At 33.7% G+C, this 25,986-nt stretch overlaps 1 protein-coding gene across 1 annotated transcript in view; it reads left to right on the top strand.

Annotated features, from left to right (window-relative positions):
• Nucleotides 1-741: 741 nt before the first annotated feature.
• sema5a (sema domain, seven thrombospondin repeats (type 1 and type 1-like), transmembrane domain (TM) and short cytoplasmic domain, (semaphorin) 5A) overlaps nt 742-25,986 on the top strand; it is a 202,873-nt gene continuing 177,628 nt past the window's right edge. The window contains 1 exon segment of the mRNA XM_051098227.1: nt 742-1,136. The gene's annotated coding sequence lies outside the window, so the exon portion shown is untranslated.

Raw genomic sequence — 25,986 nt, 5'->3', positions numbered from 1 at the left:
TCTTTAGATTTTTTTTTACTGTCAATATATTGAAGAGAATCCATATATGCATGGAAATCAATCATAAAAACCTTTAAACAAGGTTTAGAATTATTTCTTCTACTTTTATGAATATGAAACTTTCCAAATAAAATCATCAGATCGAGTTAACAGATATACTTTTTGGTTCAAAATTTATTAAAACATCCTGTGAGGTCAAATCACAACTATAACCAGTTTTCTCCTAGACGTACAAAGATAAATCTTCCCAAAACTTTTCTGAATGATCGCATTCATAAAAAAGATGTACCAATTTTTTGGTTGAACTAAACAAAATGAACAGTTTTCATCAATATCCATAAATTCTGACAGAGTATAATTACTCACATAAATGTAATTCCTTAAGTTTATTCAATATACAAAATCGAAATGGGAGTAACCAAGCCTTTTCAACACAATATGTGTGAACCAGACATTCCAGAAAAATTTCCCTCTGTGCGTTAATGTGTAATAATGTGTGAAAATGAATAAAAATCAGTAGTTACACTAAAGGCACTAATGTAAATTGTGACCTCTGGTGGTATCTTACGCTACTGTAATAGCCTAAGAGCCGGTCCAGAACGATTGCTGAACTTCTCAGGGTGATAAAAAGAAAAATAGTTAAGGGCTGTAAATTCAAATGACGTTCTACAAACTAGAGCGCCCCTATCATCATCAATGAAGCTGTCCATGCGCGCGCGCGCTCTTGCGGTGCAGACAGGCTCGTCGGTTCAATGGGACGCTCTGGTCTTGTTGCGTCGCGTCGCTCTCAGTGTAGACACGGGGGCGCTCGCTGGCAGCGCGTCTCATTCTGCCGCTCTCTGACCGGAGCGCTTCACACAAACTGCCCAGTGAGTTGGACTCCGCGACACTGCTACACGTCTTCAACGGCTTCGCTCTCACTGTCGTCTGGGAAAGTAGTGGAAGTCACTGGCTCTTATTTGCGTACGTTACAGGTTGAGTTCATATAGAAAGCTGCGCTCTTGCGGACTATTCCCCCGTTGCGGACTGTAGAGATATTGGGATTACTACACGTCACATATTTCACAGAACTCACTGACTCTTTGCTTCTTCTTAACACCTATGTGATAAAGAGGAATATTGTGGCACTTTATTTGGTAAGTAACTCTTTATGCTTTATCCTCCTTTACGCGACTACGTTTGGTTAATGCAAATAGGCAGTTTCTGTTTTTCTCTTGTAATACAGTGATACGAGAGCAAGTGTATGTTTCCTAAAAAATATTTCTGCTCGACACATCTAAACATTGCGACTCGGTTTTATTTAGATCGCATTTTAGATCTTTTTCTCTCTCACATCACTTTTCTCATTAATGAGGAAAACGTCGAAATCATTATTACCTCAACGTACATATGCTTTCATGTCTGTTTTGTGGAACTTTTGCTGATGAAATCATATTTACCGCGTGGTGGTGCTGCCTCAGAGTAGTTTACAGTCTGAAGGAGATGTAGCTTTTGACAGCAATAAACGTTTCACGTCTTATTTTAGTATCTGTACGCTTTGTTTGTTAGCAGAAGCTGTATATAACTAGTCTTCATTGCTAGAATATTCTTTGTTGTTGGCGGATTTTTCAGTTAGATTCGTTTATTTCTGTTGTTTGTCTTTTTTATATCCAAAACAAACGTTCTAGTTTTAAAGAATGGATTAAAATGTGTTTAAACTTTGTATTGCGTCTTCATTACTTATAATTTGTAAAAAAAAAAAATAACAGCCAGAATTTTATGGCAGTCATTGTGTTTATGCAATTTTTACTCTCCAATCAAGAGGACTTATCTTTTATAATACATATATTGAACTATAAAACTTAATAAACGTATTTTAACATAATATTAAAATATGAAAATAGCCAGCATGAGAGAAATCATCTAAAACCAGCTGTTATGCATGCATTATAACAAAGTTGTGCATGTTTGTAATTCAGTATGGGTTCATGTCTGTTTTTTTTTTTTTTTTTTTTTTTTTGGTAGCTGATTTGCATTTTTTAGTATTCTTCTTTACTGTTGGATTTTCTCTGTTTTCATCATAACACTTTACAATAAGGTCATTTGTTGACATTAGTTAATATATTAACTAACATGAACGAACTATGAACAATACGTTACACTGTTCTTTGAATAATAAAATATAATTTAACCATTAAAAAGGAGCTGATGAAAATTAAAATGGAAAAAATGGAATCCAGAAAAATTAAAACGGAAAAAACGGAATTTGGAAAAAAAAATCAAACTAATCCTACATTCGGTGGAATAGCCCATTTCCATGGCTTAATCATTCTTATTTTTTATTAGCGAGAGCTTCAAGATAATAGGCTACACTCTTAAAAACTGAAGGTTCTTTACTGGAACCTTTTTCGACTATAAAGAACCTTTTCTGCATTTAAAGGTTCCATGGACATTCAAAGTTCTTCATATATGAAGAACTCTAAACATCCATGGAACCTTTTAGATTTTTTAAATGTTCTTCACAATTGTTCTTTTAGGAACGGTTCACTGAAAGTTTCTTTGGGGAACCAAAAATGTTTTTTTCTATGGCATCACTACAAAAACACCCTTTTAGAACTTTATTTTTAAGAGTGTATACAAAATTATGTTTCAACTCAAATCAATATTTCATGTTGACACAAGGCTAATTATTTATTTGGTGAGCATATAATAAGCTTGGTACTGTACATTCAATTATAGGAATAATGTGTTTTTTGTTTGTTTGTTTTTTGCAGTTTTATTTATTTATTTATTTATTTTATTATTATTATAAACTACAACAAACATATACAAATATAACAAGACATCTAAATAACCAAATAAATAAATAAAAAAATGGGTTTACAATTTACATTTTAGATATAAATATACAAAAAAGATACACTTTGAAAAAAATACAAGATAAATACAATTGTCAGTATTCCAAATGACAATGTAACTCTTTAGCAAATACAATTGTATCTTTAGATTTTTTACTGTCAATACATTGAAGAGAATCCATATATGCATGGAAATCAATCATAAAAACCTTTAAACAAGGTTTAGAATTATTTATTCTACATTTATGAATATGAAACTTTCCAAATAAAATCATCAGATTTTTACTCTCCAACCAAGAGGACTTAACTTTTATACAATAAATATATTGAACTATAAAACTTAATAAACGTATTTTAACATAATATTAAATTATGTAAATAGCCAGCATGACAGAAATCATCTAAAACCAGCTGTTATGCATGCATTATAACAAAGTTGTGCATGTTTGTAATTCAGTATGGGTTCATGTCTGTTTTTTTTTTTTTTTTTTTTTTTTTGGTAGCTGATTTGCATTTTTTAGTATTCTTCTTTACTGTTGGATTTTCTATGTTTTCATCATAACACTTTACAATAAGGTCATTTGTTGACATTGGTTAATATATTAACTAACATGAAGGAACTATGAACAACATATTTATTACACTATTTATTGATCTTTAATGTTAGTTAATTAAAATGTTAACAAACACAACCTGTGATTTTAATAATGCATTAGTAAATGAGTAAATGCCCAAATTAACATTAACTACAATTAATAAATGCTGTCGAAGTATTGTTAATTTTTATTTCATGGTAACTAATGTAGCTAACTAATGTTAACCAATGAACCTTATTGTAAAGTGTTACTGTTTTCATTTAGATTGGTTAGATGTTGAAGTTTCGTCACTATAATGATGATGTAAGACAAATGAAGACATTTTCAGAATGGCAAAGACTCTTGCGGGATTTTATTAATGACTGGCAGTTATTAATGACTGCTACGTTTGATTGTCTCCTTTTATTTAAAGGACAATCAATCATGAAATGTATTTGTTCCACTTTACCTGATGTCCCACTTTATGTTAACAGCCACTTTAAACCATGACTGATCAAGATTATTCATTCAGTGCTCATATATAAACCTTTCTATATTAGATTTTCCAGTTGTGGTTGCGTCCAGACTGTGTGGTCACACTGCGGTTATGAGCAAACATAGTTTAATCTAATAGAGAATGTGTCAGGTCATTAGGCATAATAGCATCAACTTTAGACGTTAAAACTTGGACGCTGAGCTGTGCAGCAATTGTCAAATTTTTTAATCCCTCACTGTATGAAATTCTCTGAAAATGGAAATGACCACTTCGAGTAGGTTGGCAAGCAAATGCATCTGCTTAATGACTCCGAAAGTTTGGCATTCCTGAGATCATAGCTCCATTGATCTCTACCATTATGTATTTCACCCATGCTGATTATATGATGACATTCAAGTCCTGGAAGATGTCCAAGTTCCCTTCAGAGTTTCTTTACTAGTTGCATTTCAGCATAGGATACTTTTTTAAGCCTAAGCTCTATATAGTGCATGTGTATAGTGTATCACCACCGGCAGGCTTTTGGAAAAGCGTGACCCTGGTCCAGATGGTTAAATTACTTTTAGATCATAGCAGTGCAAGTCCTTTGAGTTCATTCGCCTGCAAAGGCACGGTCGTTAAGGTCCCATAGGACAAAGCGGCTCGGGAATGTAAAGCAAAAAGTGCTGAATTCTGAAAGAGTATGATGAGATACCTTTAGGCAACGAGAGCGGTTCGAATTACAGCGCAGATTCAATATAGAATCTCAGTGGATGTGTAAAAACAGTCCTAAACTTGAAAAAAGGCCTGGGGGTCACTGATTTGACCTGAACTCTAAACTCTTTAATACTGTTGTTGTCCTAAAGCGATAATTTGCCAACATGAGATCATTGAGTTAAGATTCACATATGTCAGCCATTGTGTCATACACATTTTAGAACGCCCCGTAGATGCTCTAGTAATATGAAGACTGACTTTTTTCCTGTTTGTAACCCAAGTTATTAATCCGCCACTGGCTTACATGTGTTACAGAAGCGTCACCGTCTATTGTGAAGTTGTTAGTATGCTGTAGCACCTGCGCAACTTGACAACTCAGAGCGCCTGTTGTTCCACACCCCAAGTTCATTTTACATAATCAGACAAAACACCAAAAGATCTTAAAGGGACAGTTCTGTCATGAAAATTCTCTTATTAATTAATGTTGTTCCAAACCCAAGACATTCATTCATCTTTTTTTAACTCAAATTAAGATATTTCTGATGAAATCCAAGAGCTTTCTGACCCTGCATAAACAGTAATGCAACTGAAATGTTTAAGGCCCAGAAAGGTAGTCAGAACATCAATAAAATGGTTCATGAAGCTACAGAATACTTTTTGTGCGCAAAGAAAACAAAAATGATGACTTTATTCAACAGCATTTAAAATATATTACAACAGAAAACAGTTATTTTAAATTGCACACAGTTTGTGCATTTGGACTAGGGCTGATTCCTCAGTTCAATTTGAGTACTTGATTGTTACTTAGGTTACATATGTGCATGTCATAGTAAATGCTGCTCCACACAAACTGTTATCATTTACAGCTGTGTCAAACTCCATTTCTACATATTATTGTGTTTGGGTTTATTGCAATGTTCATCTGGAAACAACATGCATAACATCCATTTCATCGGATTTGTACAGTAAATTATTTATAGAGCTGCAAAGTGATTATTTGCAATTAATCGATTCAAAATAAAAGTTTGTTTACATACTATATGTGTGTGTACTGTGTATATTTATTTTGTACATATAAAAACACACATTTATGTATAAATTAAAAACAAATAGTTGTATGTGTTCGTGTGTAAACACTTGTATAGAATTTATATATAAATCTAAATATTTTACATATTAATCTAACATATTTTTCCTATATATACATGTATGTGTGTGTATTTATATATACATAACAAATATACACAGTACCACAAATAGTATGTAAACATACACATTTGTTTTAAATCGATTAATTGCAACTAATCGATTTGCAGCTCTAATTATTTATAAACCTAAGCAAACACGGGAGAATACATCAGGATTTTTCTCAATATGCTAACTGTTCATTATGATTTCAAAATAAAAGTTAAAACCCTCGCTCTGTGTTTACACGTTTTGATATCCACATAGAAATACATTTTTAGAATCTGTAAAGACTCGACGCTTATTTGTGTGCACTCATGATAACAACAAAACGTGCTTTTGTAAAATAATTAAAGCAAACAGGTTTTCTGCCATCTCGGGAATCTGTGAACTTGAGCATGAGATTTCGAAACTTCATGTATACTTGCCTTACAGACATGAAAAAACATCTATATTAAAGATTAAGTGGACATTTGAAATAAATGTTTAGTCAGTATTAAACAAGGATTAGATTGCGCAGTAAAGTGCCATTGGCATCCGATATAATGCGTAATGTACATTAGCTCTGTTTATAATACGTAATGTATTTTAACAGTTTTGTTCAAAAAAACGTAAGATTACTTGGTTTTTTATACTTAATTTGAACTAATTATTATTGCCTCATTGCTATTATATATGTATTTTAATTCATTTTAAAGGCTATTGTTTGCTTATGTTTATTTTTAGTACAATAAAAAAGAATAGTTATCCAATTACTCAATTAATCATTAGAATAATAATCGACAAGCTGTTATCGTTTACATATGTGGAGTGTCTCAAATTCCATCTCTGTATGTTGTTGTGAGTTTTGGGTTCATCTAGGAATGCAACATGTTCTATTTCGTCAGATTTGTAAGGTAAAACACTTATAAACACAAACACAGGAGAATACATCATCTTTCTCCATATGCTAACTGTTCATCGCAATTTCAAAGTAAAAGTTTAAACCCTCTCTCTGAGTTTTGTTGTCCACATATTTAAGAAATTAGTGGCTGTACCTTTTCTAGCATAAAGAAATAGCCCAATATTAAAGATTAAGTGGACATTTGAAATAAATGTGCGTGCAGTAAAGTGTAAAAACAATTGTCAGGTCGTTGCCGCCCACTACAGTCATCTGTTACAATGCGTAATGTACATTAGCTCTATTGTTTACAATACATTATGTATTTAAACATATGATCAATATGATCAATAAAAACATATGATTACTTGCTTTTGATGCTTTTATTAGGGTTGGCAAACGATCGCGATTAATCGCATACAAAATAAAAGTTTAAGTAATTATTATGTATGTATTTAAGAGAAATATGCTATTTATGTACAAAATCATTGTATTTATATATAATATAAATTCTATAAAAATATAATAAATACATATACCTGTAAATATTTCTTAAATATGTATTAATATATGCATAATAATTACACACAGTACACACACATATATTAGGCAAACGCAAACTTTTATTTTGTATGCGATTAATCGCGATTAATCGTTTGCCAGCCCTGCTTTGTTTGAACTTATTATTATTGCCTCATTGCTATATGTATTTTAAGTCATTTTAAAGAATATTGTTTACTTAAGTCTATTTTTATTACTACAAAAAAGAATTATAATTATCCGATTACTCGATTAATCGTCAGAATAATCAACAGAGTACTCGATTACCAAAATAATCATTAGTGACAGCCCTATTCTTTTCCACAGAACTATCTAAAACTATCTGTTTTTTTCTGAACTATCTCTTTAAATGTGATAATATACCATTCACTGTAGTCTCTCACACTCATCTCATTTCACTGCCATGAAGTCAATTGTGTTTTTTCCATTGTTTACCAGCGGTTTTGTCCCTCGTCTATATTTAGCTTCAGCTCGCCACATCTCCATTCAGGGGTGGTGCTCCTGTACTGATCTCAGAACAGTATTGGCAGTCTTAAGAGGAGAATGCAACAATGGTTGCCACTTTATTACCCTTGTAGAATAAGTCAGGCTTGAGGAAACAGCTGGTCTGAGGAGCAGACAGGTCAGGGCTAATGAAGCGCTAACTTATTCAATCGGTTAAACGCTGAAGGGTTGCTGTGGATACGTGCGACACAACCTTGTCGGCGAATCAAACAACAATGGAGGAGCGAGTGTGTAACATGAGGCGTAATTGTCAGCCGTGAAAGTTTATTGACATTGCCATAGCTACCAAAGAAGATTAGATAACTATGTTGTACAAAAAACATGAGCTATTATGACAGGACAAGCGTTTGGATGTAATACTTTGTAATTATCTCTGATTGTATTTTGACTGTTATTCATATTCTTGCTCTTGATGTTGATGATTATTGTAATTGCTGTTGGTTAGTTTCCGTAAACATTATTTGCTGTCTCCTCTAGGCTGCAGAGGGAATTCATTATTCATAATTCTTTCAATTCTTATTTGAAATTGGGCAATTAAATACGAGATGTGAACAGGATGTGGATAGTGTTTAAAATCCCCTGCATTTTTGAAGTTCAAATGAGAAAGTCGTGCTGTACCAAGTTTTTTGTGAGTCCACAAAAGAGCTAGAATAGTTAATTCGATCCGCAGCGTTGCCAGATTGGCGCAGGACTAGAGTAATAGGGACTGCTTTGAACTGCCTCTGTTCTGCAGGTGGAAGCCAATGCTTTCAAGACCATTTTTACAAAGAAAAATCAGGACTGAATGTGTTTTGAGCGAGAGAGAAAGCTCTCCGCTTCTATTGAAACAGATACGTCCACACGTCAGTGCAGATTAGCGGCGTCTCTTCACACTGGCTGATGTGTTTACTTAGTCCTAAAACCACAAAACCTCATTACCCTTCTTTCGCTGTCATTTTCAACCACAATCCTTATATTTAGTGCTGACTCACTGATTGTGAAACTTCACGTTGACAAATCCCCTCGCTGTCTGTGTGCTGGTATGAAAGACTTGTTTCTTTTTTGCGCATTTAAATAAGGACAGCGCTTCAGCGGCACTAATAGAGGTCCAGTTTATAATCCCATCAGACCGCGGGTGTTATTTTTAGGGAAGGCTTGGAGAGCATCCTGTTTATGTTTGAAACACTGGACCTTATGTTCTTTGAGAATAAAGGATGAGAACCGGATCAGGAGTTTTTTTTTTTTTTTCCTCCCTTCGGCTTACTGTAGTTTATTAATGTGATGCCATTCCAGCGGCGGTTCTTCTTCGGGCTGAATCATGAGTTGTCAGTCTTCTGAAAATGATTTTCCATGCTTTCTAGGCCCGGTTTAAGAGGCTCGTAATTTTTATGCGGGTGAATGACGTTAAAGATTGAGCGAAAGGGTTGTTTGAGTGATTCTGCGTGTGTTTCTGAGGGAGTTTATGGGGATGGCAAAGATTCCTGAAGACTTTTAATCAAATCGCTGACTTGTAACTGAAGACGGTTGATGTTTGTTTTAAAAATGCATGCATTTATTTTTGTGGTTGGTTTTTGTGGAGCTATTGAGGTTGAATGGTCACTAATAGGGCCTTGTTCTTGATGCATGAATTTGTATATGTGGTCTTGTGAATTATGGCATAATAAATTTAATGGACCAGAAATTAGTAGCCAGTGAACTGCATTGATGGTCATGTCGTGTTCATCTTTTATAATAAAAACACTGGTCTGGACAACAGAGATAACATTAAATGATAGATGTTAATTGCTGCAATTTTTTGATGTTTATGAGGAATAAATGATGATGAACTGATATCAAGTAGCCTGATTAAATTATTGATATATGTTTATTGTCAGATATTTTCTTTTTGTAGAAAACTAAAAAAATTTCTACTGATATATTTCCTGTTTTTACATTTTTTGAGTAGTTTTTTTTTGACAGTATATTACTGTCATCAAGTGCATGTCATATATCACACATGCTTTTAAAAAGTAAATTAAATAAAAATAAATTTTATATCTATATATATATATATATATATATATATATATATATATATCTGTATATCTATCTGAATAAGATTAATTTAATTGTATTATATATTTATATAGATATATCTATTTTATAATAATATATATTAATGTATAATATATATAATATTATATTATTATATATATTATATATTATTATAAAATAAATATAATATATATAAGTAATAAATATTATAAATTATATATACAATGTAATAATAATAATAATAATAATAATAATACCAATAATTAGTTATATCTTTAAAATAAAATTATTTCATAAAATGTAAACTTTGTATGCATCTTTAAATGTATTTATTATTTACAGACACACAAACACACACTGTGGCTAAAAGTTTGGAACGATTATGACTTTTTTATTTTATTTTATTTATGTATTTAACAGTTTTTGTTGTTGTTGTTTTTTGTTTATTTTTTGATCATTTGATTAAAATGCAGCAAAAACAGCAATTTTGTTAATTTATTCCTGTGATGTTATACATTTTACCATATATAAAGTCATTAAAAAACATCATTTTATATCAAAAATATCAAAATTACATGAAAGAAAACATTCTCCACTCAAATTGTCCTTTTTCAGGATTTTTCTCCAGCTTCTCCATATAGTCTGGTTTACACAAAAGCTTCAGCCTCTGTTCTAATGCTGTGCAAGTGTGTCTGATGGATTCTAACAGCATTGTGACCGTTGACTGTGTGGGGAGAGCGATGCAGATAGCGAGAAAGCACTTAATATGTATTTAGGGCTTTTTTCAGATAGAGCTGTAGCCTGCCACCTCCCCTGCTGCTCTGAAAGCTTGTGTCAGACTGTGAACAGCATCCATCTCTGTCTGGGGTCCTGAAAATGTGGCATAGCAGATAGAGAGAGTGTAGATTGATTCCTGCAGCCGGGGGTTTGCTTCAGGGTGAAGGAGGTCTGCGTCTAAAAAGAGGCTTTAATGAGTCGCCTTGGAAGGTGGTCTGCGTGGTTCTGCTCCACAGCTTTTGTTTTAACACTACGTGATTCTCTCGCTTGCTGTTTCTGTGGACCGTAGCGGCTTATGATTTTGTGCCACTTCTGTTTTCTGCACACTGCGTAGAGAGTTTGCCAGTGTTATGGGAAAACTGTTGATGAAGCGTTTGCATACAAGCTCAGACTCGCATGTGTGATATCATGTGTGACTCGGTTTTGCGATAAACGGTCTCTTAATTATGTACTTAGCCTAAAATGTTAACAGCTTTATTTGAACTTCCTCCAATAAAACATTATTGCATTATCCAGAACTGATTTTTATGTATTTTATACATTTCATGATAACCCATTGCCACATTTTCTTTCCCGATATTGCTTTATACATGAACTATTTTTCTCATTCAATTGACCCTTCACAAAATCCCTTTACTTTAAAGCACAAAAAAACATGAATTGAGTTGAATGAATTGAAACATGAATAAACATCAGAACTTTGTTCATTATAAAAAGAAGAATAAATGGCTTTTAGGCTATACTGTACAACCCACTACAAAATTAACAGTATTTCCAGGGAAAATCTACATTAATTTAGCAATAATTGAAAAAATGAATTCTTTTTAAATGTTTATTAATCTTTTTAAGCTAATTTATAAAGATGAAAATAAATATAAATCATTTAGTGAGAAAAAAAAAAATCAAGGTCAGCATAAGTGCAGTCCTGTAATTATAAGTGTATTGATCATTATAATGTATTATATGAAATATAAACCAGATTAACAACATTTTATAGCACTTTTGACCTTTTTGGAGCAGTGTTATTTTAGTATTATTTACTTTTATAGTATTTATTAATATTACTAGTATTAATTAATATTTTGAATTAGTGTTTTATATTTTAATTTTTTGTATTTTAATTTTATAAAATAAAGCTTTAGTGATTTTGTGTTTTGTCATTTTTATTAGGTGTTTTTTTTTTTTATCATTGCTATTTTTTGGTTTTTATTTAAATTTTAGTATATTTTAGCACTTAACCTTAACACTTTATTTCAGTTACACATATGTTTTTAATAAAACATTTATAGATTTTTTCCAGCTCTATTTCAACTTCCAAAAAAAAAGATTTTAAAGGATAGTTCACCTAAAAAATGAAAATTACCCCATGATTTCTTATCCTCAAGCCTTACTTGGTGTATATGACTTTCTTCCTTCAGACAAATACAATCAGAGTTATATTAAAAAATGTCCTGGCTCTTCCAAGCTTTATAATGGCAGTGAATGGGTGTTGAGATTTTGAAGTCCAATAAAGTGCATCCATCATCATAAAAGTACTCCTCACGGATACGGTGGGTTAATAAAGGCCTTCTGAAGTGAATCGATGTGTTTGTGTAAGAAAAATATCCATATTTACAACTTTATAAACCATAGTCTCTAGCTTACGTAAATTGTTGTACGCACATACATGGGAGATTGGCATTCCAGCAGATGACGTAGGATCATTTCAGTACTGAAGACCTTTATTAACCCCCTGGAGCCGTTTGGAGTATTTTTTATGATGGATTTATCCACTTTATTGGGCTTCAAAATCTCAACACCCATTCACTTCCATTATAAAGCTTGGAAGAGCCAGGATATTTTAATAGAACTCCAACTGTATTCATCTGAAAGATGAAAGTCGTAAACACCTAGGATGGCTTGAGAGAGGTAATTTTCATTTTAGGGTGAACTATCCCTTTAATAGTTGTTTTGCTTTTAGTTATCAATAACAGCACTGTTTTGGAGCTCGACTCTGAGGCCATGACTAATAGATGGAAACCTGATCTGTTTAAAAAGCTCAGTTTCTCTGCCAATACTGATCCAGGTATCAGATAGGTGCAGCTCTACAGTTTTATTGATGTGCATGGAAGAGGACAAGAAATGTCAGGAAGACGGATGGGTGGGGTCAGCAAAGGACGTAAGCTGGACTTAAACGTCCTCATGGCTCAACATGCCAAAATATGTGGCCTAACCTTTAAGCCAGGGCACTGTCTATGCTCTTTTCAAGTAAGAGGATGACTCAAACTCTGCATTTTGCTTTCCTGACATCTGATATTTGTGATGTGTCTGTGCTGTGCATCTGTGCTATCCAAATCTGAGGAAGCGTCAGGGGACTTGACATCATCCCTGACAGGTGAGGCATCCGCAGGCTCAGGAGATGCAGTGAAGTCAGACGGGATGTGACAGAAGTGAGCGAAAAAACATAACTGCTTTTCTTGACTTCATATAAAATATCTAAAAGAATTAGAGAATTTGACACCTATTGAGGAGTCTTTTGCAGTTTCAATCTGTGTCTTTAGTCCAAACGTCTGTTGTTTAGGCTGTTTTTATTGTCAATGAAAGAAGTCTGATGTACCGTAAATATGTGCAGATATTAAGAAACAAAGCCGCAAGGTCACAGTTGAAGTGTGGGCATGCAGAAAATCCCTGCTGTATCAATGAACAGCTTGATTTTATGGAAACAGCGCTCTTGCTAATCAATACCAAACCTCCTAAGTCCTGCTTAGAGCATTGAGCGGCTCCCTGAGAAGACGTGGCGCACGGCTCTCCGGCGACTGATGGGACAGCGCCGCTGCGTGCGACGCAATTTAAATGTGTCGACTGGCTCCTCTCAGATGAATGGTTGCTCATGCAGACTATATGAAGAGATCAATAGGAGATTTGCTCTTACTAGAGGCGTGTGTCGTTTATATTTAAAGTCTTCAAATGATCTCTTTCCAGACATATGTCTCAGTCAGGGGCCCCAGACTGAGTTAGGAAGAGGACTGGGAGACAGTCAAACAGTCCACAGCATGAAGCGGGTGGGTGTGAATCCCCCTCTAGCAGACAATGTCAACTTTCTGCCTGCTGAGAGAAGCCCACTAAAATCACACAAATCAGACAACAGCAAGTCTGTTGACAAATCACTGAATATTTTTAGCAAGCATGTTTATTTGATATATCTATCTATCTATCTATCTATCTATCTATCTATCTATCTATCTGTCTTTCTGTCCGTCCGTCCGTCCATCTATTTGTTGTCTGTCTATCTATCAGTCTATCTGTCTGTCTGTCTGTCTGCCTTTCTGTCTGCCTGCATTTATTTGTCTGTCCGTCCATCTGTCTTTCTGTCTTCTTTCTATCTATCTGTCTGTCTGTCCGTCCATCTGTCCGTCAGTCCTTCCCTCTGTCTGTCTGTCTGTCTGTCTGTCTGTCTATCTATCTATCTGTCCGTCCGTCCGTCCGTCCGTCCATCTATCCCTTGTCTGTCTGTCTCTCTGTCCGTCCATCTACCTGTCTGGTCTTCTATTTGTCTGTCCGTCTCTGTCCGTCCGTCCGTCCGTATCCGTTCGTTCATTCTCAGTTTGTTCGTCCGTCCGTCCATCTATCCCTTGTCTGTCTGTCTGTTCGTCTGTCCATCCGTCTGTCCGTCTGTCTGTATGTCCGCTCTTCTATTTGTCTGTCCGTATGTCTGCTCTTCTATTTGTCTGTCCGTCTCTGTCTGTCTGTCCGTCTGTCTGTCTTTCTATCTATCTGTCATCTGCCTGTCTGTCTGTCTGCTCTTCTATTTGTCTGTCCGTCTGTCTGTCTGTCTGTCTATCTATCTATCTATCTATCTATCTATCTATCTGTCTGTCTGTCTATCTTTCTGTCCATCCGTCTGTCCGTCTATCTGTCTGTCTGTCTATCTATCTATCTATCTGTCTGTCTGTCTATCTTTCTGTCCATCCGTCTGTCCGTCTATCTGTCTGTCTGTCTATCTATCTATCTGTCTGTCTGTCTGTCTGTCTGTCTGTCTGTCTATCTGTCTGTCTGTCTGGCTGTCTATCTATCTGTCCGTCCGTCCGTCCATCTGTCCATCCGTTCGTTCATTCTCCGTACGTTCGTCCGTCCGTCCATCTATCTCTTGTCTGTCTGTCTGTTCGTCTGCCCATCCGTCTGTCCATCTGTCTGTATGTCTGCTCTTCTATTTGTCTGTCCGTATGTCTGTTCTTCTATTTGTCTGTCCGTCTCTGTCTGTCTGTCCATCTGTTCGTCTGTCTGTCTTTCTATCTATCTGTCATCTGCCTGTCTGTCTGTCCGCTCTTCTATTTGTCTGTCCGTCTGTCCGTCTGTCTATCTAGCTATCTATCTATCTATCTATCTATCTGTCTGTCTGTCTGTCTGTCTGTCTTTCTGTCCGTTCGTATCTATCTGTTTCCCTGTCTGCCTATCCATTTGTCTGTCACCAGTGTGTCCTTCTATCTGTCTGTCTGTCATTTTGTTAGGCTAATTAATATTAATCAGATCTCTTCATCTAGTGTCTCTCATCACCCTCACTGTCATTTCTCACAGTTTGTCTCAATCGCTTTGACTCAGTTCCATATGACAAAAATTTTCATGGTAAAAAATAAACATCAAAACATTTTGACCAATGTGTCTGGCATGATGACAGAGAAACACTTTTTATTTTGATGTCATTGGCCAATTTACTGAGACAACAGCTACTGTAGGTTTTGAAGCATGAATTGCATGTTTTGGGCGAGTAACTACATTTTTCAGACATGAAGTAGAGTTCTAATGTTCCAGGAAACAGTTGTGACAATTACATTTACAGTTTAGAGAATGCTAAGGCTGATTCAAAAAATGTGCTAAAGTGATTGAGAAAAATGCATAGGTGATGATGCATCAGGATCAGGATGCATTATCTGATCACCAGTCTGACATTTATCATTTGCATTCATAAGCATTCATAAAGGAATGGAAATCTCTATTCCATCCAAGAGCTCTTCACTTATGTGTAGAGGATTTCATCTTCCATTCCTTCATTATGGCAGGTTTATATGACCCTGTTATACAGCATCCATTAATATATTAGCTACATTTGAGAGTTTTCCATCTGTGTTTTTCCCACCCATTTTTATTTTTTTCCATTTATTTCTGTCTTTCTCCACCTGTTGCTTTTACCACAATCAGGCTTAATGATGCACTAAAGTGATACTAAAAGCTAATTGGTTTGAAAGGTTACTCTGATAATTATGGTTATTTATGCGGAAGGAGAGTTTTTTTTTCTTCCTTTCAACTTTTTCAGACCCATTTTTCCAGAATCAAATGATGTTACTCCATTTCCTTGTCCAGAATGATTGGTCAATTTAAGCATCAGAGGAGTGATTAGGTTGTCAGCCTCCTCAGGCATTCTTGAAGTGATTTCACTCACTCCCCTAAGCTTCCATTTGCCATAGAACAATACAAATATAATACACCTATGTACATGTTAAGCACTGTAGTATGAAATGGAGTAAAACATCAGTTCAGTCTAGTTTGTTTGTTTTAATTTTGAAGAGACCAAGCTTGCTTCCTCTAACGCTCTGCCACTACTTCCATCCACCCATTCTTCCTTCATCCCTCTTTCTTTCCTTCTATCATTTTTCTTTTTCTTTCTTTCTTTCTTTCTTTATGATCCCACTTTTCCTTTTTTCCTTTTCATTCTTTTCTTCACCCACCCTTCCTTACTACTCTCTGCTTTCTGTGCATTTTTCCTTCCTTTTATCATCCATCCTTCTTTCATTTAACCTTCTTTCTGTACTTCTTTTTATACAACCTTTTTTAAATTCTTTCTTTCTGTCTTTCTTTCTTTCTTTCTTTCTTTTTCTTTCTTTTTTCTTTTTATTCTTCCTTGCATCATCATCCAATGTTCCTTTATTACTTTTCATTCTTTTCTTCACTTACCCTTTCTTACTGATTTGTCCATTTTTCCTTCCTTCTATCATCCTTCCTTTCTTCCTTCATCCATCATCCCTCTTTTTTCATTCTAACCTTCTTTTTTCTTTATCATCCTTCCTTCCATCACCCATCCCTCTTTCTTTCCATCTAACTTTAACTTTTTTCTTTTTTTATGCTTTCCATCCATCATCCATTTTCTTTTATTCCTTACTTCTTATCCATTCTTTTTTATTTCCTTCTTTTATCCTTACTTCTTTCTATACATTTTTCATCATCCTTCCTTGATTCATTCCTTCATCTCTCTTTCTTTCCTTATAAACTTCTTTTTTCCTTTATTATCAATCCCTCTTTCTTCTTCTTTCTTTCTCTCTTTGTTTGTTTGTTTCTTTCTTTCTTTCTTTCCTTTTTTATCCTTCCGTGCATCATCATCCAATTTTCCTTTATTACTTTTCAGTCTTTTCTTCACTCACCCTTTCTTACTACTTTGTCCATTTTTCCTTTCTTTCTTCCTTCATCCATTCATCCCTCTTTTTCATTCTAACCTTCTTTTTTCCTTTATCATCCTTCCTTCCATCATCCATCCCTCTTTCTTCTCTTCTAACTTACTTTATTTATTTCCTTTTTATTCTTCCATCTTTATTCCTTTTCATTCTTTTCTACTCTCTGCTTTCTGTTCATTTATCCTTCCTTCCCTCCTTTCTTCCATCATAAATCCTTCTTTTCTTCCCTCTAACCTTCTTTGATTACTTCTTTCATACAACCTATTTTCTTTAACTTCAACTTTCTTTTCTTTCTTTCTTGCTTTCCATCCATCCATTTTCTTTTATTCCTTACTTCTTAACCATTCTTATTTCCTTCTTTTGTCCTTCTTTCTATATTTTTCATTATCCTTCCTTCCTTCCTTCTTTTTTCCTCCCTTCATCCATCCCTCTCTTTCTTTCTTTCTTTCTTTCTTTCTTTCTTTCTTTCTTTCTTTCTTTCTTTCTTTCTTTTTCTTTCATCCATAATCATCCCACTTTTATTTTTTTTTTCCTTTGCATTATTTTCATTATTTTCTTCACCCACGCTTCCTTACTACTCTCTGCTTTCTGTGCATTTTTCCTTCCTTCCTTTCATCATCCATCCTTCTTTCCTTTCCATTTTCCTTTTTCCATTTTATAGTCTTTTTTAAAAAACCTCTACTCTTTCTACTCTTTTCCATCCATCCATCCATTTTCTTTTATTCCTTATTTCTTATCCATTCTTTTTTATTTCCTTCTTTTGTCCTTACTTCTTTCTATACATTTTTCATTATCCTTCCTTCCTTCATTCCTTCTTTCCTTCCTTCATCATCCCTCTTTCTTTCCTTCTAACCTTCTTTTTTCCTTTATCATCCTTCCTTCCATTATCAATCTCTCTTTCTTCCCTTCTTTCTTTCTTTCTTTCTTTCTTTCTTTCTTTCTTTCTTTCTTTCTTTCTTTCATCCATCCATCCATCCATCATCCCACTTTTCCTTGATTCCTTTTCATTCTTTCTTCATGCATCCTTCCTTCCTTCCTTTTTTCCACGCTTCCATCATTCAGCCTCCTTTCCTTTAACCTTCTTTCTGTACTTTTTATACAATCTTTTTTACATTTTTTAAAACTTGTTTAACTCTTTTCCATCCATCCATCCATTTTCTTTTATTCCTTACTTCTTAACCATTCCTTCCTTCATCCATCCCTCTTTGTTTCCTTCTAACCTTCTTTTTTCCTTCATCATCCTTCCTTCCATTATCAATCCCTCTTTCTTCACTTCTTTCTTTCTTACTTTCTACTTTTCTTTTCTTCACCCACCCTTGCTTACTACTCTCTGCTTCCTGTGCATTTTTCCTTCCTTCCTTTCATCATCCATCCTTCTTTCCTTTCCTTTAACCTTCTTTCTCTACTTCTTTTTATACAATCTTTTTTTAATAACTTCTACTCTTTCTTTCTCTTTCTTTCTTTTTTCTTTCCTTTCATCCATCCATCCATGCATCCATCCATCCATCCTTCTTGCGTACTTTCTATACATTTTTCATTATCCTTCCTTCCTTCCTTCCTTCCTTCCTTCCTTTTTTCCTCCCTTCATCCATCCCTCTTTCTTTTCTTCTTTCTTTCTTTCTTTCTTTCTTTCTTTCTTTCTTTCTTTCTTTCTTTTTCTTTCATCCATCATCATCCCACTTTTATTTTTTTTCCTTTTCATTATTTTCTTCACCCACCCTTCCTTACTACTCTCTGCTTTCTGTGCATTTTTCCTTCCTTCCTTTCATCATCCATCCTTCTTTCCTTTCCATTTTTCTGTAGTTCTTTTTATACAGTCTTTTTTTAAAAACCTCTACTCTTTCTACTCTTTTCCATCCATCCATCCATCCATCATCCATTTTCTTTTATTCCTTACTTCTTATCCATTCTTTTTTATTTCCTTCTTTTGTCCTTACTTTCTATACATTTTTCATTATTCTTCCTTCCTTAATTCTTTCTTTCCTTCCTTCATCATCCCTCTTTCTTTCCTTCTAACCCTCTTTTTTCCTTTATCATCCTTCCTTCCATTATCAATCCCTCTTTCTTCCCTTCTTTCTTTCTTGCTTTCTTTCTTTCATCCATCCATCCATCATCCCACTTTTCCTTGATTCCTTTTCATTCTTTCTTCATGCATCCTTCCTTCCTTCCTTTTTATACAATCTTTTTTACATTTTTTAAAACTTGTTTAACTCTTTTCCATCCATCCATCCATTTTCTTTTATTCCTTACTTCTTAACCATTCTTTTTTATTCCCTTCTTTTGTCCTTACTTCTTTCTATACATTTTTCATCATCCTTCATTCCTTCCTTCATCCATCCCTCTTTGTTTCCTTCTAACCTTCTTTTTTCCTTCATCATCCTTCCTTCCATTATCAATCCCTCTTTCTTCACTTCTTTCTTTCTTACTTTCTACTTTTCTTTTCTTCACCCACCCTTGCTTACTACTCTCTGCTTCCTGTGCATTTTTCCTTCCTTCCTTTCATCATCCATCCTTCTTTCCTTTCCTTTAACCTTCTTTCTCTACTTCTTTTTATACAATCTTTTTTTAATAACTTCTACTCTTTCTTTCTCTTTCTTTCTTTTTTTCTTTCCTTTCATCCATCCATCCATCCATCCATCCATCCATCCTTCTTGCTTACTTTCTATACATTTTTCATTATCCTTCCTTCCTTCCTTCCTTCCTTCCTTTTTTCCTCCCTTCATCCATCCCTCTTTCTTTTTTCTTTTTCTTTCTTTCTTTCTTTCTTTCTTTCTTTCTTTCTTTCTTTTTCTTTCATCCATCATCATCCCACTTTTATTTTTTTTCCTTTTCATTATTTTCTTCACCCACCCTTCCTTACTACTCTCTGCTTTCTGTGCATTTTTCCTTCCTTCCTTTCATCATCCATTCTTCTTTCCTTTCCATTTTTTCTGTACTTCTTTTTATACAGTCTTTTTTTAAAAACCTCTACTCTTTCTACTCTTTTCCATCCATCCATCCATCCATTTTCTTTTATTCCTTACTTCTTATCCATTCTTTTTTATTTCCTTCTTTTGTCCTTACTTTCTATACATTTTTCATTATTCTTCCTTCCTTAATTCTTTCTTTCCTTCCTTCATCATCCCTCTTTCTTTCCTTCTAACCCTCTTTTTTCCTTTATCATCCTTCCTTCCATTATCAATCCCTCTTTCTTCCCTTCTTTCTTTCTTACTTTCTTTCTTTCATCCATCCATCCATCATCCCACTTTTCCTTGATTCCTTTTCATTCTTTCTTCATGCATCCTTCCTTCCTTCCTTTTTTCCACGCTTCCATCATTCAGCCTTCTTTCCTTTCCTTTAACCTTCTTTCTGTACTTTTTATACAATCTTTTTTACATTTTTTAAAACTTGTTTAACTCTTTTCCATCCATCCATCCATTTTCTTTTATTCCTTACTTCTTAACCATTCTTTTTTATTTCCTTCTTTTGTCCTTACTTCTTTCTATACATTTTTCATCATCCTTCATTCCTTCCTTCTACTTTTCTTTTCTTCACCCACCCTTCCTTACTACTCTCTGCTTCCTGTGCATTTTTCCTTCCTTCCTTTCATCATCCATCCTTCTTTCCTTTCCTTTAACCTTCTTTCTCTACTTCTTTTTATACAATCTTTTTTTAATAACTTCTACTCTTTCTTTCTCTTTCTTTCTTTTTTTCTTTCCTTTCATCCATCCATGCATCCATCCATCCATCCTTCTTGCTTACTTTCTATACATTTTCATCATCCTTCCTTCCTTCCTTCTGTCCTTCTTTTTTCCTTTTTGTCCTTCCTTCCTTACATCTATCATCCCGCTGTTTCTTGATTCCTTTTTATTCTTTCTTCATGCATCCTTCCTTCCTTCCTTTTTTCCACCCTTCCATCATTCCGTCTTCTTTTTCTTCCCTCTAACCTTCTTTCTTTACTTCTTTTTATACAACCTTGTGGGGTTTACTTACAAGACTAAAATTTATTAAATTAAATTTAACTCGATTTGACAGTTACTTTTGTAAGATCTGTTTTATACGGTCAAAACATGTTTTACCGAAATAGGCAGTGTGGCTTGCGTCATGTGGATGAAAAAGCTTTAAATTAACAAATGAATTTAACAAATTGTATTATTGGTATCTTGATGTAATCCATGAATAACTTTTTATGACAACTCACTGTTTTTTCTGGTCTGTGCTAAGAAAGTACACGCTTAACCTGACGCCTTACGTTCTAGTTTGGTGACGGTTCGAAGGTGCTCTTTCATTTGTATTCACTTTGGATAAATGTCACTGGAGGAGTGCTAGTTAGATGGCAAATTAGCCTACCTGCCGACCTGGAGTTCCTGCCGTGAAACGATCGGCGTGCTGTTACTTCCTCTGTCCGTTATTTCATTTATGTTTTTGTTTCTTTTCCACCCTCTACTCCTTTCAAAGAAGACAAAGTGCTTGAAAGGGAATACTGAGCTAGAAAAAAAAAGATCAGAAATCACCTGTTGTGCTTAAAACGTCCAATTTTGCCTGGTGGGCTATTAAACCCTCTTGCCGCCGTGAATATAATATCAACAGGCGTCTTTCCTGTGAATAGTGTTGAATAAGACTGAATGAATTATGGTGAGCTCTGATCCCTGCAGTGCCGAACACAGTTTCCCTCCCGGTACAGAACAAACATCTGTTGTGTGATGAATAAAGAAACGTTTTATAAAAGTACTTTTCAGATATACACCTCCACACCCTTCCTTCCCAGCCACACACTCACACTGGCAAATCATGATTGCTAAACGATTTGTTAGGTGTTAAGCTGACAGAGATGACAGTGGCCTTGAGCAATTATTCAGAGTTATAAAAAGACACACTTGTTCCTTGACACTCACTCGTTTCTCATTGACCCGCTGAGGTCTGCGCTTTCGCACTCCCCCATTTCACCTGCTGACCTTTTGACGGGTCTCGCAGCAGTTTTCATCCAGTCGTTCTCTTCTGACAGCGCGTAAACCGTGAGCTCAACCCTGACATCTCTGAAAGCTGCCCTTCAGATGCCATGACCCAGACTCAATTAATAGTCAAAAATAAGCTCCGTCTTGCTTTCCGCTTATAGTGCATTGTGCTGAGAGACTCACAATTCATAATAATACCATTCAAAAGTGGTTTCAGGAAGATTTTTTAGAAAGATAGGAAGAACGAAATACATTTGCATTGTTACAGAAAATTTCAGTTTGAAATAAATGCCATAATTGAAATAAATGAAATAATATTCCACAAAAATATTAAGCAGCAGCTGTTTTCAGCTTAATAATTAGAAATGTTTCTTCAGCAGCAAATCAGCATATTAAAATGATTTCTGAAGGATTATGTGACACTAAAGACTGAAGTGATGATGCTGAAAATTCAGCTTTGCATCACAGGAATAAATTACATTTAAAAAACGCATTAAAATTGAAAATGGTTACTTTAAATTGAAATGTATTTATTTATTTGCTCTGTTCTGTGTTGCTGGTAATTATAAATGGAAAGAGCCTCAGTTTTTAACTACTGTTAGATGGAATCAGGAATATTAAACTAATGATTTGAAAACATTATCATAAACTGAAATACAAAACATTATTTATTGCATTAAATAATGTAAATGGAAAAATAAAATGAAACTAAAACCCCAATACAAATCATTTAAAAACAGGCAAAATGGATTGAGATCAACAAGGTTCTTGATTCCTATAATTATCTAAAACTGACTAAAATATAAACTAATGTTCAAAATATCTTTTTAAAGAAATAAATACTTTTATTCAGCAAGGATGCAATAAATGTGAAAAAATAAAATGAAACTAAAAGCCTAATAAAAATCATTTTAAAATGGATTTAGATGGCAAAAAGGTTATTGATTCTTATAATTATTATAACTAAAACTGGATTAAATTATACACTTATGTTTAAAATATCTTTTTAAAGACATAAATATTTTATTCAGCAAGGATGAAATCAATTGAAAAATAAAATGAAATTATAATGACTGAAACTGGACTAAAATATACACTAATATTCAAAATATTTTTTAAAAGAAATAAATACTTTTATTCAGCAAGGATGCACTAAATATAACAAAACAATTTAACTAAAAACCTATTAAAAATAATAAAAAGACAGGAATGAAAAATGAATCAAAAATGCCAAAAAGGTTATTGATTCCTATAATTATAATGACTAAAACTGGACTAAAATATACACTAATTTTCAAAATATCTTTTTTAAAGAAATAAATATTTTTATTAAGCAAGGATGGAGAAACAAAATGAAACTAAAATCCTAATAAAAATAGTAAAACAAACAGGCAAAATGGATCAAAATGCCAAAAAGGTTATTGATTCCTATAATTATAATGACTAAAACTGGACTAAAATATACACTAATATTAAAAATATTTTTTAAAAGAAATAAATACTTTTATTCAGCAAGGATGCACTAAATAAAACAATTTAACTAAAAACCTATTAAAAATAATAAAAAGACAGGAAACATGGATCAAAAATGCCAAAAAGGTTATTGATTCCTATAATTATAATGACTAAAACTGGAATAAAATACACACTAATGTTCAAAATATCTTTTTAAAGAAATAAATATTTTATTCAGCAAGGATGCAATAAATTGAGAATTAAATTGAAACTAAAAACCTAATACAAATCATTTAAAGACAGGAAAAATGGATCAAAATGCCAAAAAGGTTATTGATTTCCATAATTATAATGACTAAAACTGGACTTAAATATACACTAATATTCAAAATATTTTTTAAAAGAAATAAATACTTTTATTTAGCAAGGATGCATTAAATATAACAAAACAATTTAACTAAAAACCTATCAAAAATAATAAAAAGACAGGAAAAATGGATCAAAAATGCCAAAAAGGTTATTGATTCCTATAATTATAATGACTAAAACTGGACTAAAATACACACTAATGTTCAAAATATCTTTTTAAAGAAATAAATATTTTATTCAGCAAGGATGCAATAAATTGAGAAATAAAATGAAACTAAAAACCTAATAAAAATCATTTAAAGACAGGCAAAATGGATTCAAATGCCAAAAACGTTATTGATTCCTATAATTATAATGACTAAAACTAGACTAAAATATACACTAATATTCAAAAAAAAAAAAATTTAAAGAAATAAATGTATACGTTTTTTTTTTCAGCGAGGATGCATTAAATGGAAAAATAAAATGAAACTAAAAACCTAATAAAAATCATTTAAAAATGGACAACATGGATTGAGACAACAAAAAGATGATTAATTCCTATAATTATTAAAAGGTTATTTATTCCTATCACTATTAATGACTAAAACTGGACTAAAATATACATGTTCAGTGTTCGAAATATCTTTTTAAAGAAATAAATACTTTTATTTAGCAAGAATGCATTAAACTGATCCAAAGTGACAGTACATGGTTACAGATCCTAAGCATGTACCACCCCATTTTCCCCAAAAATATCATGCAGCAACCGTTTCAACACTGATAATATTAAGAAATGTTTCTTAAGCAGCAAATCAGCATATTAGAATGATTTCTGAAGAATCATGTGACACTGAAGACTGGAGTAATGATGCTGAAAAATCAGTTTTGCATCACAGGAATAAATTACATTTTAAAATACATTAAAATAGCAAACAGTTATTTTAAATCTCAAAAATGTTAACTGTTTTTTTACTGTATTTTCGATCCAATAAATACACCCCAAACGTTTAAATGTTATAAAACTTAAATATGTACGTAAATTTAAAACATCAAAACCATTAGAGAAGCTTTCTAAAAGGAAAATAAATGACCATGGAATAATTATTCTTTCTTCTATTTTTAAACACCAGACACTTGTTAGCAGTGCCACCTAACCTGGTCCATATGGACCTTTCGGCATTGCTAAATTTCATGTTAATTAGAGTAGCAGAAGGATAATGAGGATTATATGTACTAGGATTTCACTCTCATGCTTATAGGGGATCAGTGTCTTTGAAAACAATTAGGGGAACACATCCTGTTTTTCCTACCCTCAGAATAAGGTTCAGTTTACCATGACTGCTACCGCACACATTTCTGTCTGCCGTGCGAGATGGGGGAAGGGAAAGAGAGAGCGAGAGCGAGAAAGAATTCTGAAGGTGAACAATGGATAACAGAGGTGAGAGAATAGACTAGAAGGCATGTTCAGCGGTAGTCCTGGATGATTTAGGAATCGGAGGTGTTTGGAATAATTTCGTGTTGGTAGACCCCGTCTGACTGGCCCACCTGGAGGCCACATGTGGCGGCCCCAGAGAGCGGCAGACTGGAAAAGCTACAGTCATCATTAAAGTGAAGGGTGTGGGGGGCTCATTAAAACATTATTTATGTGAGCTGTGATATTTTATCACCACCATACGATTTCATAGTGCTCTGTAAGGGCATGTTCAACAGAGAGAAGAATAACTTATTGTTAGGCTTCCTGAGACGCCCGTCGTTAAAAAGAGAAGTTGGGGTGTGAGGCCGCTCTGTTCCCAATGCACACCAGAGTGCAAAATTCTCCATCTTGTTAGCACCTGTTTCTGTTGCTGTTTGTTTATGAACTGTTCGGGGAATGAACTCGCTTAAATTTAAATCTTGACAGGTTATGTGAGCTCGCTGTGCAAGGTTTACGAATGTTCTGCCTCAGTGTTGTTTATCTGGACGATTCCTGGATCAATATTATATTATATTTCATATAGTGGAGATCAGTTTTTTTTTTCTAAAATTTTGTTAATCTTCATCGCTCAAAATTTGAAGGAATATCAGGGCTTTAATCTTACACTGTAAAAAACAATTTGTTGAGTCAACTTAAAATAATTTGTAACCTGGCTGCCTTAAAATTTGAAGTTCAGTCAACTCAAAAAAAAGTTTATTCAACTTGAAATTTTAAATTATACTAAGTGACAACTTAGTAACTTAATATTTGAGTTGAATCAACTTAAAATTTTAAGGCAGCTGGGTTACTTAAGTTTAGCAAACACAAATATCTAAGTTGTTACTTAGTA

The sequence above is a fragment of the Labeo rohita genome, chromosome 24 (genome assembly GCF_022985175.1).
Source record: "Labeo rohita strain BAU-BD-2019 chromosome 24, IGBB_LRoh.1.0, whole genome shotgun sequence".
In the NCBI taxonomy this organism is placed as follows: domain Eukaryota; kingdom Metazoa; phylum Chordata; class Actinopteri; order Cypriniformes; family Cyprinidae; genus Labeo; species Labeo rohita.
This window is presented reverse-complemented; position numbering and strand designations above follow the sequence as displayed.